Source organism: Myotis brandtii, unplaced genomic scaffold (genome assembly GCF_000412655.1).
Source record: "Myotis brandtii unplaced genomic scaffold, ASM41265v1 scaffold568, whole genome shotgun sequence".
NCBI lineage: Eukaryota > Metazoa > Chordata > Mammalia > Chiroptera > Vespertilionidae > Myotis > Myotis brandtii.
The window spans coordinates 325,559-338,346 of NW_005370122.1; the positions used below are offsets into that span (position 1 = coordinate 325,559).

General features: G+C 36.8%; 1 pseudogene; it reads right to left on the bottom strand.

Annotated features, from left to right (window-relative positions):
- Nucleotides 1-11,741: 11,741 nt before the first annotated feature.
- Nucleotides 11,742-12,321, bottom strand: LOC102248567 (annotated as a pseudogene).
- Nucleotides 12,322-12,788: the final 467 nt, after the last annotated feature.

Here is a 12,788-nt window from a genome sequence, read left to right on the forward strand (position 1 = left end):
TTCTGCACCCTCATTATTTCCTATGCATCAGAGTTATTTATAAGTATGCACATCTCCAGGAGACCATAAACTCCTCCAGTGCAGGAACCACATCTTTCTCAATTGGGTATGCCTCACTGACCATACTACAGTACATTACATATTATAAGTACTCAGTATTCACAAATAATAATGATAGCCCTTTCTCATTTCAATTTGAAAACATATTCTGATGATATACCTCTTCCAGGACTACTCTATGACCTAATACAACTTAACTCCTCCAGAGTTTAAACTTTTATCTCTGTATTGCATTACAAGCCTCCCAGAGAGTGCATTTTATTGATCTGGGAAAAATCTAAATCATGCCTCTAGAAGGAATATCTAAAAATTTATATTTTTGCTGCCATGATACATTTTGAAAAAAACTAGAGCAGAATTTTTTTTGCAACATTGCATCAAGAAAAGGATCTAATGGTGAACTAGAAAAATCTACAACCACAGAACTAAAAAATTAGTTCTTGAAGTGCACCCTTTCTTTTCCTAGCTCTGTTTCAAAGCATATTTTCACTGATCCTTTGTAACAAAACCAAAAGGAAGACTACATGAAACTCAGTATAATTCTCAGAACAATTCAAAAGGGAAGAAGCCAAGAAACAAGAATCTGATATGCATCCATTTTAATATGATAATTTTTAAAATAATTTTACTATAGACAGCTATTTAGAAAGCTTATATTTAGGACTTAGAAACATTAGTTTGAATTATTGACTGTTCCCAAATTTTGGTATCAGTGTAAAGAAAATAGGTTTTAGGTTTAAAATAAAAGCTCTAGATAACATTTAACAGTCTAACATTGATAATAATTTATCAATGTATCTATTTGGGGAGGGAGTAAAGTAAGAATCTAGATAGATTGTTAAAACATAAATCAAATTTGGCCGATAAGTTCAGTTAAATTTTATTTATATAAAATTTTATTTTTTAGTGATGTCAGAGGAATGGCAGCATGAGAGCACACTGCCTCTCCTCTTGAGATTTCATCAAGTTAATCAACTATAATTAAACAAAGAAATCCCTGCTCAACACACATGCATGGCTGAGAAACCAGGACATTGAAATATCTAAAGGCAGGCAATGGGGAATAAATGAAGAGACAAGAAGGGAAGAAAATGCAGATGGCCCACAGACACAGCTTTGCAAATGGGAGCTTGCAGCTCCACTGGGAGAGGGGTGAAAGCCAGTGGTAGCAGGTTCTTCCTTTGGCTAGGAGGAACAGAGAGCTGGGGAGTAGGGTAGGGAACAGCCCAGCAGGGCAAGCAGCAAGGGAGTGAACAGTGTGAATCAGCAGATTCTTGACAGAGTATGGGGTTCTGCTGTACAGCTCTCCACTGTTGGACCAGTGGTGTTTCAAGGAAATGGAACCACAGAGCCCTGCCACCAATTGGCCTCCTAAAACTCACCTCCTGTTGCCCTTGGAGTCGGGTCCAGGAACATATAATCTGTAAACCAAGAGCTGTTGCAGTAGAACCACTGTTTCCCTCTGTGACTGATCCCCAGGAGGGGTACTTGTGGCAGGACCCCATGGAGGTCAAGGGTTGCCTTTATGGTGAGGGCAAAGGAAACCCCACCCCAAAGCAGCATGGCTGTATTGACTTACAGAAGCAGTGGAGGTTCAAGACTGGGAGACCACAATGCTAAAAAAAAAAAAAAATCCTGCAATTCAATGCCATATACTGGAAAATAGCAGAAAGACCTCTTCAGACAAAGCTTCTATTGACCATACTTAAAGGGAGATAAATGAGTAGGCAAAGGAGAACAGAAAATCCATGAATAACCACAGTGAGGAGGATGACCACAAAGAAAATGAAATATCCCCAGAAAGCAAGCTGCAACACATGAAATATGTGACATAAATGACAGAGATTTCAAGAATGCAGTTCTGAAAATACTCAACGAGATTCGAGAAAATACCAACAGGCAATTCAATGCACTCAGAAAACAAATCATTAAACAAAACAAGTACTCAACCAAAAAGATTGAAACTTTAAAAAAAGAACCAATCATAAATCCTGGAAATGAAGCATGCAAATAAGGAATTTAAGAGTGAACTACTGAGCATAGAAAACAGAACCAACCAGATGGAGGAAAGACTTAGTGTATCAAAGATAGGAATCTAAATTTGGCACTAAGGGAAGAAGAGAGAGTCCTGAGCATAAAGAAAAATTAAAGATCCCTATGAGAATTATCAGACTCCATCAGAAAAAAGCAATGTTACAAATATAGGTATTCCAGAGGAGCAAGAGAGGGAACAAGGGAATGGAGAGCCTATTCAAACAAACAATAGATAAGAACTTCCCAAGCCTATGGAAAGAACTAGATCTTTGAATCCAAAAATCAAACAGAACACCTAGTTTACCTCAATCCAAAGAGGCCCCCTCCTAGGCACTTGGTATTAAAACTGTCAAAAATTACTGACAAAGAAAAAAATCTCAAAGCAGCCAGGGAAAAGAAGGAAGTGACCTACAAAGGATAATCCATCAGAATTTCATCCGACTTCTCAGCAGAATCTCTACAAGCCAGAAGAGAGTGGAACCAGATATCCAAATGTCTAAAAGAGTGAAATTACCATCCACAAATAATATATCCAGCAAAATTATTCTTTAAATATGAAGGAGAAATAAAGATGTTCCCGGACACACAGAGCTAAAATATTTATAACCAGAAAACCTTCATTGCAGTAAATACTCAAGGGAGTTATTCTACCTGAAACAAAGGTCATAAAGTCAGAACACTACAAGTAAGATCAACAAAAATCTTACAGCATAAACAGGTATAATTTGTGACAACAAAAGCTAAGAGTCAAGGGGTAAAAATTGGAACTGGCAAAGGAAGATGAAGCCAGTTCTTTTTTTCAAAAGAAAGACTACAGTATGCATGCAAGTTTATTTTTTATAAAGCTAATGGTAACCACACACAAAAATTTACTAACAAGGACAAATAATTTATAAAAAGAGGAAACAGATGAAAGAAGTATGGAATACCACCAAACAAAAGTAAGAATGGGAAGTACAAAGGAAAAGAACTGATAGAGGCAAAGAACTACCAGAAAACAAAAGATAAAGTGGCTATAGAAAATCTTCATACATCAATAATTACCCTAAATGTTAATGGCTTGAATTCACTAATAAACAGGCACAGAGTAGCAGAGTGGGGGGAAAGAAAACAACAACAAACATATGCTGCCTATAAGAGATGCATTTAAGCTTCAAAGACAAAGGTAGATTCAAAATAAAAGGGAGTGGAAAATGATTTTAAAAGCAAATTAAATCCACAGAAAAGCAGGTGTAGCCATACTTATATCTGACAAAAGAGATTTCAAGATACCAAGAGACAAAGCTGGATACTTTATAATGATCAAGAAAATATAACAATACTTAATATATATGCACCCAACCAGGGAGCACTGAAATATATCAAACAACTACTTATACAAGTAAAGAGATTAACAGACCAAAACACAATTATAGTTGGGGAATTTAATAACCCATTGACAGTTCTAGATAGATTAACCAAATAGAAAATTGATAAAGAAATATCAGCCTTAAATGAAACACAAGACCAAATGGACATAATTGACATTTACAGAACATTTCAGCCCAGAACATCTGATTATACATTATTCTCCAGTGCACATGGAACATTCTCAAGGATAGGTCATATGTTGGGGCACAAAACTGGCATCAACAAATTCAAGAAGGTTGAAATTATAACACCCATATTTTCTAACCACGATGCCTTGGAATTAGAAATCAACTGTAAAAAGAAAATAAAGAAACCCACAAATATATGCAGATTAAACAATGTACTACTAAAAAATGACTGAATCAAAGAAGAAATAAAAGATGAGATCAAAAGATATATAGAGACAAGTGAGAATGACAATACAACATATCAAAATGTCTGGGATGCAGCAAAAGCAGTAATAAAGGAAAAGTTTATATAATTAAAGGCCTAGATCAAGAAACATGAGAAATCCCAAGCAAACAACCTAACATCACAACTTAAAGAACTAGAAAAGGAAGAACAAAAGCAACCCAAAGTCAGCAGAATAAAGGAAATAATAAAAATTAGAGCAGAGTTAAATGAAATAGAGAACAAAAGGACTATACAAAAAAATTTATAAAACAAAGAGCTGTATCTTTGAAAAGATTAATAAAGTTGACAAACCCCTGGTTAGACTCACTAAGGAAAACAGGGAAAAGGTCCATATAAACAAAATCAGAAATGAGAGAGGAGAAGTCACCACAGACATCAGAGATACACAATGGATCATACTAGAATATTACAAAAGACTGTATACCACCAAATTCAATAAATTATAAGAAATGGATAAGTTCCTAGAAATATATAACCTTCCTAGACTAAATCAAGAAGAATTGCAAACTATAAATAGACCAATTAGCAGTTAGGAAATTGAAACAACCATCAAAAACTTCCCAAAAAACAAAAGTCAAGGACAAGATGGCTTCACCAGTGAATTCTACCAAAAGTTCAAAGAAGATTTAAAACCTGTCCTCAAACTGTTCCAAAAAATTGAAGAGGCAATACTTCCTAACACATTCTATGAGGCCAATATAACCCTGATACCAAAACCTGGCAATGATTACACAAAAAAGAAAACTACAGACCAATATCTCTGGTGAATACAGATGCAAAAATCCTAAACAAAATACTAGCAAATCTAATACAACAGTACATCCATAAAATGATACATCACAATTAAGTGGGATTTCATTCCAGGGGCACAAATATGGTTCAACATATACAAATCAATCAATTCAATACACCACATTAACAAAAGAAAGGATTAAAATCATATGATCTTATCAATAGATACGGAAAAAGCATTTGATAAGATATAACATCCATTTATGATTAAAACACTCAAGAAAATAGGAATAGAAGGAAAGTACTTCAATATAATAAAGGCCATATATGATAAACCCTCAGCTAATATCATACTCAATGGTGAAAAACTGAAAGCTTTCAATATAATAAAGGCCATATATGATAAACCCTCAGCTAATATCATACTCAATGGTGAAAAACTGAAAGCTTTTCCTCTAAGATCAGGAAGAAGACAAGGATTTTCACTCTCACCACTCTTATTCAACATAATGCTGAAAGTCCTAACCAGAGCAATAAAGCAAGAAAAAAAAAATAAAAGGCAACCAAATAGGGAAGGAAGAAGTCGAATTGTCACTTTTTGCAAATGACATGATTCTAAATATAGAAACCCCTAAAGACTATGTATACAAAATCATTAGAAACAATAAACAAATATAGTCTAGTTGCAGGATAAAAAATCAATTGCATTCCTGCATACTAACAACAAAACTTCAGAAAAAGAAATGGAAAAAACCCACAATTCCTTTTGCAATTGCAACCAAAAGAATAAAATACTTAGGAATAAACTTAACAAAGAACATTAAATACCAATATACTGAAAATCACAAAGTATTATTAAAAGAGATTGAAAAACACACAATAAAATAGAAAAAAATATCCCATGCTCATGGATTGGAAGAATCAGCATAGTTAATAAGGCCATATTTCCCAAGTCAATATACAGATTTAATGCAATCCCCATCAAAATCCCAGTGTCATGTTTTTTTTTTTAAGAAATAGAATGAGAAATCATCAGATTTGTATGGAACCACAAAAGATCCCAAATAGCCAAAGCAATCGTAAGAAAAAGAACAAAGCTGGAGGTATCACATGACTGACTTCAAATTATATTACAGAGCTACAATAATCAAAACAGTACATTATTGGCAGAGAAACAGACAGAGATCAGTGGAACAGAATAGACAGGCCAGCTATAAATCCACATGTATATGGACGAATAATTTTTTAAAAAGGAGCCAGAAACACACAGTGGACTAAAGATAGTCTCTAACAAATGGTGCTAGGAAAACTGGAAAGTCACATGCAAATGAATGAAACTGGATGACAGTTTGTCTCCATGTATAAAAATTAATTCAAAATGAATCAAATGACTAAGTATAAGACTCTAAACAATAAGTTACATAGAAGAAAATATAGGTATCAAACTTATGGACCTTGGTCACAGAGAACATTTTATGAACTTAACCTCAAAGGAAAGGGAAGTAAAGGCAAAAATAAATGAATGAGACTCTATCAAACTAAACTGCTTCTGCACAGCAAAAGAAATTGACAACAAAACAAAGAAGCAGCCAACCAAATGGGAGATGATATTTGCGAACAGTCACTCTGACAAAGGTTTAATTTCCAAAATACATTTTTTAAAAACTCATTAAACTCAACACCAAACAAACCACCCAATCAAAAAGTGGGCATAGGACCTGAAAATACACCTCTCCCAAGAAGACATAGAAACAGCCAATAGATAAAAGAAAAGATGTTCAACTTCACTAACAATTAAGGAATGCAAATAAAAACTACAATAAGTTATACCTCACACGTGTTAGAGTGGCCATCATCAACAAGACAGGCAATAACAAGTGTTGGAAAGGTTATGGAGAAAAGGGAACCCTCATTCACTGCTAGTAAGAATGTAGACTGGTACAACCACTATGGAATTTTCAGTTTGAAGACATCTTATAATTATGCAACCTGGGCCTCAGAGACAGCCCAGTGTTCCTGACAAGGTAGACATAGCTCCAGCCAAGACAAAGATGATACAAGGGAGCTCTGGCCCTGGTTGTGGGAACCTAGAAGGGGATAAAAACAGATCTTCTAAGAGGGGTGTTGCTGTTCGAGTGTCACAGGTGAGAACTCTCAGGGTGGGTCCTTCCATCCAAAAGAGCCACCAGTGTGACCTGTGACCCGATCTTTTAATTAAAATTTTTTTATTGATTTCAGAGAGGAAGGGAGAGGGAGAGATAGAAACATCAATGATGAGAGGGAATCATTGCCTAGCTGCCTCCTGCACTCCCCCACTGGGGATCGAGCCCGCAACCTGGGCATGTGCCCTAACCAGGTTGTATTTTTCCTCTCAGCATGATGAGGCAAATATTAGAGGAAGGGGAAAAAAAGTATATAAATGGACTGAATTAAAAGATTGGACTAGGCTGGTGATACTAGATGGAGTAAATTGGGTTGTGTGATATTGAAGCTTTCCCAGGTATCTTTGATTACTTAACTCTGGAATCAACATATCAACTGCTGTATGGGCCACTGACAAACCACTAGATGCAATGCCTAGATAGTATTGCAGTAGCTTCATTCAACCGTGATATTCATATTTCCTATTCTTGCAGGAGTGCCTAGAAGGAGGATGGAAAATTTGTAAGCATATTTGCATTACCTGGTCTCAGAGGGAAAGTTTTTATGATAAACTCTAGCTCCTAAAAGTTTATATAAGTAATCTATAGTAGCCCTGGCTGGTGTGGCTCAGTTGGAGTGTCATCTCTTACTCTGAAGGGTGGCAGATTCAATTCCCAATCAGGGCACATATCTGGGTTGCAAGTTCAATCCCCAGTTAGAGCGTATCTGGGAGGCAACAGATCAATGTTTCTGTCTCATATCTCTCTCTCTCTCTCTCTCTCTCTCTCTCTCTCTCTCCCTTTTCCCTCCCTCCCTCTTTCTAAAATCAATAAAAAGCATATCTGTGGTGAGGAAAAAATTAACCATAAATAATCCATAGTTGAAATTATTGTATGATGGGCTTAAAAAGGATGAAAAGAGAAAGTAAAATAGGCTGCCCATCTAATTGGTACAACTTTAGGGAATCAATAATTCTAAATTAAAATTATATATTTTTATTTATCAAAACATATCAACGTTCTGGTAATATTGAATAACATGGTGAGCCATTATCACTTTTTATTCTTTTGTTCATACAACACATTTATTGTTCACATACTAAAAATCGAGCACTACACTAGATGGAAGTTATAGATTGTCAAAGAATAGCAACAGATGCTTACCTTCACAGAAGTTAAGGTTTAGTGGGGGAGACAGTCATTAAAGAAATAAAAAATAAATCCATAATTATAAATTGTGATAAATATTTTGAAAGAATATACAAAGATGTAGTGGAAGAGTATATCAGGGAGAAAATAGTAATATTGGGGAGCTCTGAAAATGGCATTTTGAGAAAGTGACAAGTAGACTGGGATCTAAAAGATGAAAAAGGGTTAGTTTGGGTAAGAGTGGAAAATATGGATCATTCTAGAAAGGAAAAACAGCAATTTGATAATAAGAGAAATTCAGAGGTATTATCAAAACATTTTACATTATAGGATATTAGAATTGGTTTAAATAATGGAAGTCAGTAGTTTTTATAAGAATTGTCCAACTTTAATTATTATTATCAAACAATCATACTTTTTTTCCTTTTTATTGAATTTATTGGGGTGACACTGTTAACAGAACAGGTTTCAGGTGTACAATTCCACAACACATCATCTGTACTCTGTATTGTGAGTTCACCACTCGAAGCCAAGTCTCCTTCCATCAGCATTTATCACACTAATTTTCTAAAGTATTATTCCTAAAATCTTTCAAGATTCAGACTTTTTATTATAATGTATTGACTGTATCATTTGTTCAACTTCGAGTTATGAGCATTTAATATTGAAATTTTCTCTTCTAATTATGTCCTTGTCATTAGATTAGAAGAATGTTTCTTAGCTAGTAGTTCAAAAAAATTTATAGACTTTTATGGTGTTAGATAACCACCTATTTAAACTGATTTTTAGTAAAGAATCCATATGGTAGAACCTTCTAATTCTATCAGGTAAACTAGAAACAATAAAACAGACATTCCAGACTGGAACTGAGCTGTTCTTGGCAGAGAATCCTTTTATTTTTGTTTTGTTTTGCCACAGCTTTTCCTTACCTGAAATTTCCTTAGTATCATTGGTCCTAGTGTCAGGAGATTAAACTGAAGTCCACTGTTTGATGTGGCGTAGAGTATATGGTACTTTGGCCTTGCACGTCACGTTGTTAACCAGTTTTCTTCAAGTGGCATTATCTTTTGTTCCTAGGTGGAAGATTTGTAGCAGAATGGCATCCAGAAGTCATTGCAATTGTGGCAGTATTTCATGCAATTGTTGAAGAGTAGTCTCTATATAAGGATTTCAAAAACACTTTTCCAATGGTTCATTACCTTCACAATATTCCTCTCCGTAATCTGCAAAATACTGGAGCACAGAGAGAAATAGTTTACCAAGATCTAGTGTTGATTTTTTTAGCCAACAATTTTGTTGCATATCTACATGATGACCCCTTTGCTGGAGATAGTGAAGAGTTTCGACAGAAATAAAAGACAAGTTTCCTGGTCAGTCGTTTGATTTAATGAGAAAGAATTAAAAAAAAAAACAAAGAAAATTATACACATGTCAAAAACATTTGTAGAGCCAACTATAGATGTTCCTATTAAGTGCTTAAGTGTTTAGAATGATAAAAAAAAAAGCTCAAAGAAGAGGTTTCATTGTAAAATTATAATTGCTGGTTTTGATAAGGTTTTTAATGAATAAGGCATATGATTTTGACACTGAAATGTGGGGATGACATTCTGGCAGATTAAGTGGCATTTTTTAGTGATATAGAGGCCAAAGAGAACACAATTTATGTGGAGGTTGGCCTGCAGGATTGACAAATACAGCCAAGAGTTGAATAGTCCAAAATCAGGTAGAATTAGAGGTCCTTAGGTTAAAAGAAGGGTTTCTGGCAACAAGAACACTGGAGTATTTTAAAGGCAAAGATCAAAACAACACCAAGGTAAAATCCTTACACTATGTATCAAAAATTAGACTACAGAAGAGGAAGGAGAAATATAGAGGAAGAGATATCAGTAAGAATTATTTGGTCACCTTTATGCATTGGGCAATAGTAGGAATGGAGAATGAAATCTTTAGGGAAGAATATTAGAATCAGTCATAACAGAAACCTTGGACATTATTCAATTCACATTTACTCTTCATCAAATTTTAACTGTGAAAATGAAATACATATTTATGTACTGTTATAATAACTAGGAAATACTTGCATGAAACAGAGATAGAATCAGAAATATAAAATGTTAATACTTGCTAATAGAACAATGTAAAGAGTTTCCAGAAATTTTACTGGGACATAATTCCCTTTACCTCTGTTCAGTTCACCAAGTCCCTCTCTCTTTTACATCATGTACTCATAGATCACTTGCCTGACATTAAGAGCATTGGTCGGAAGCAAAAATCATTAGAATTCCAACAAAAATAGGAATAGCAATGACAAACTATTTTTAAACTTATCATTACTATAGTATAATCTTATTTACAAATTATCTACAATAAATCATGTCTCCTGGTATTCATGTGTTTTTGTAGTCCCCTTTCCTTGAATTGGCACAGAATCAGTGAATTGCTGTGCCCCAATTAAATGCAATAGAAGTGATGCTGCCTAAGTCATGAACAATGGATCTGGTATGTAATGTGAGTCCCAAACCCTGGGATTACAGGTCTGGAACAGGAATTCTTGGTTACATATATAGACAATCCTCACCTAATCTTGGCTTCACCTCTGTGCCTTTCACCCAGCCCAGCCTCTCCTAACCTCTGCACCAACCACCTATTCCTGTTCAGACTAATTTTCAATCTTCTAGGACAGTGGTCAGCAAACTCATTAGTCAACAGAGCCAAATATCAACAGTACTTCTTCAAAATAGACTCACCCAGGCCAAAAACCGACTTCTGCGCATGGGCCACGAAGTTTCAATTGCACTGTACGTGCGCGCCCACACGTGGTATTTTGTGGAAGAGCCACACTCAAGGGGACAAAGAGCTGCATGTGGCTTGCGAGCCACAGTTTGCCGACCACGGTTCTAGGAGAAGGAGATCAAGTAATGGGGCCACTCAGTTAAAATCTAGCTTTTCACAACACATTGAAGGTAGAGGGGCTCTAAGAGGACACTATGGCAGAAAAGCCAGCTCTAATTGGCTTATACATTCCAAATAGTTGACCTCCCTGATGATAAAACAAAGTATTCTTGCTGTGCAGACTCAGAGTTGCTGCACACCTATCCTGAGATTGCTGATGCAGCTGAGAACACAGTACAGGAATGAGGGCCTTAAAGTACACAAACACACAAAACCAGAATATTTATATTACAAAAAAAGTTAAAATGCATTAGGTATGTCATTCGCACATAACTGATGCAGTTGGCATCCTGGAGGAAGTGGGACCCATGGTGCAATTGTCCAAGGGACCAAATAAATAAAGTTGCATTGGCCCAGAAATGGGGTGGGAGTGATCTTAGGGGCAGCAGGTCTGCAGCTGTTTCCCAACCAACCTTTTTGCCTATTGTCACAACCCATTTCTTGGGACAAGTCTCAGCACCCTATCCCAAGAGTGGGTTATGAGGAGACAAGATGGGGAAAAACCCTGCCGTACCCCTGAGAGATTCCCTCCCACAGAATGTAGTCCTTTTTGGTCTGATTTCTGTCCTCGTGTTAATTTTTTCTCTCTGGCAGGGGAAATATTAATACATACTAGTATCCTTCTTTAAAGGGAAAACAGCTTCCCTATTCAGGCCGTTTTCAAAGCTAGAAATCCTGGGGATGGAGACTCAAAGCTTGCAGGGAGGGAGTCTCCCCCAAAGCCCTCACATACATTTGGATAGAGTATGGTTGGAGTTCCTTTGCCCCACCCATTACCCCCCTGCCAAGAAGGAAGAGAAGTGATGCTGTGGAACCCGGCCTGAGACACAAGGCAGTGCCAGCTGCCTCCTACCCATCCTGTCCCCACTTTCTCCATTGTGCCGATTGATGCCTGTTCCTCGAAACTTCCTGATCACAAAAGGACAGACCCACCAAATGACTGATGCTCTGGCAGAAGTGGCACATCTTGGGCTGGGGTGTCAGCTTTCAACCCTTGGCATGATGGTCTAGACCTCCTCAGTTGTGGCACCGGTCTCCCTGATTTGCACTTCTGCATATTCTTCTCTTTTGGCCTCCTCTCACTCCCAATACAGAACACCCAACCAGCGCCAGTGTCTCGGATAGATTCATGGCCCTTGGCAGACTTCTTAAAAATGAACTCCACTGCCTCACCCTTCTTCAGGCTCCAGCAGCCCTCCAGGTACAGCTTACTCTGTTGCACAAAGACATCCACTGGTGGGTCCAGCACGACCCCAGTGTGGGAAGTCATGGACGGGAAGCCAAACCCCATGTGCACATTGAACACATAGAGATGCAGGGAACGGTGCAGCAGCTGTGGCTCCACTGCTGCCCTGGCCGAGTCATCTGGTGCCTCCTCCAGTACCTTGTCACAGCCACCTGCAAACTGCTGGGCTGACAAGGAGCCCATGGTAGTCAGCTAAGGCCACAGACCTGGGCCCCGGGTCAGTCAGCTGCCGGCCCCAGATAAGTCCGAAGGCCCCTCCTTTCATTTTTATTTCTGGATTATTTTATGACTACATCCTTAATGGTCAAGGTTTTCACAATGATCTAATAGAATATGTATTTTATGAAGAATTTGACCTTGTCCCGTACAAATATAAATGGATTTTTCTCGACGTAGAATTGTGTTAAGGAATAAAAATATTTTTTTTCTGAAATTGATCCGTATATGTACAAAAAGAAGAGAAAATAGATAACCTTATTTCTTAGCCTTACTAAAAATTAGTTTATATTGCTTCTTTTCAGCAGGTCTGATATTTGAATATAGTTGCAACTCTGATTTAATGGAGTAGATTGGCCTTTTTCACAAAGGACAGACATGTAGTTAGACAGCTGGCTTGACATTTCTTCCCACCTCCAATCAAGGAGATTTTA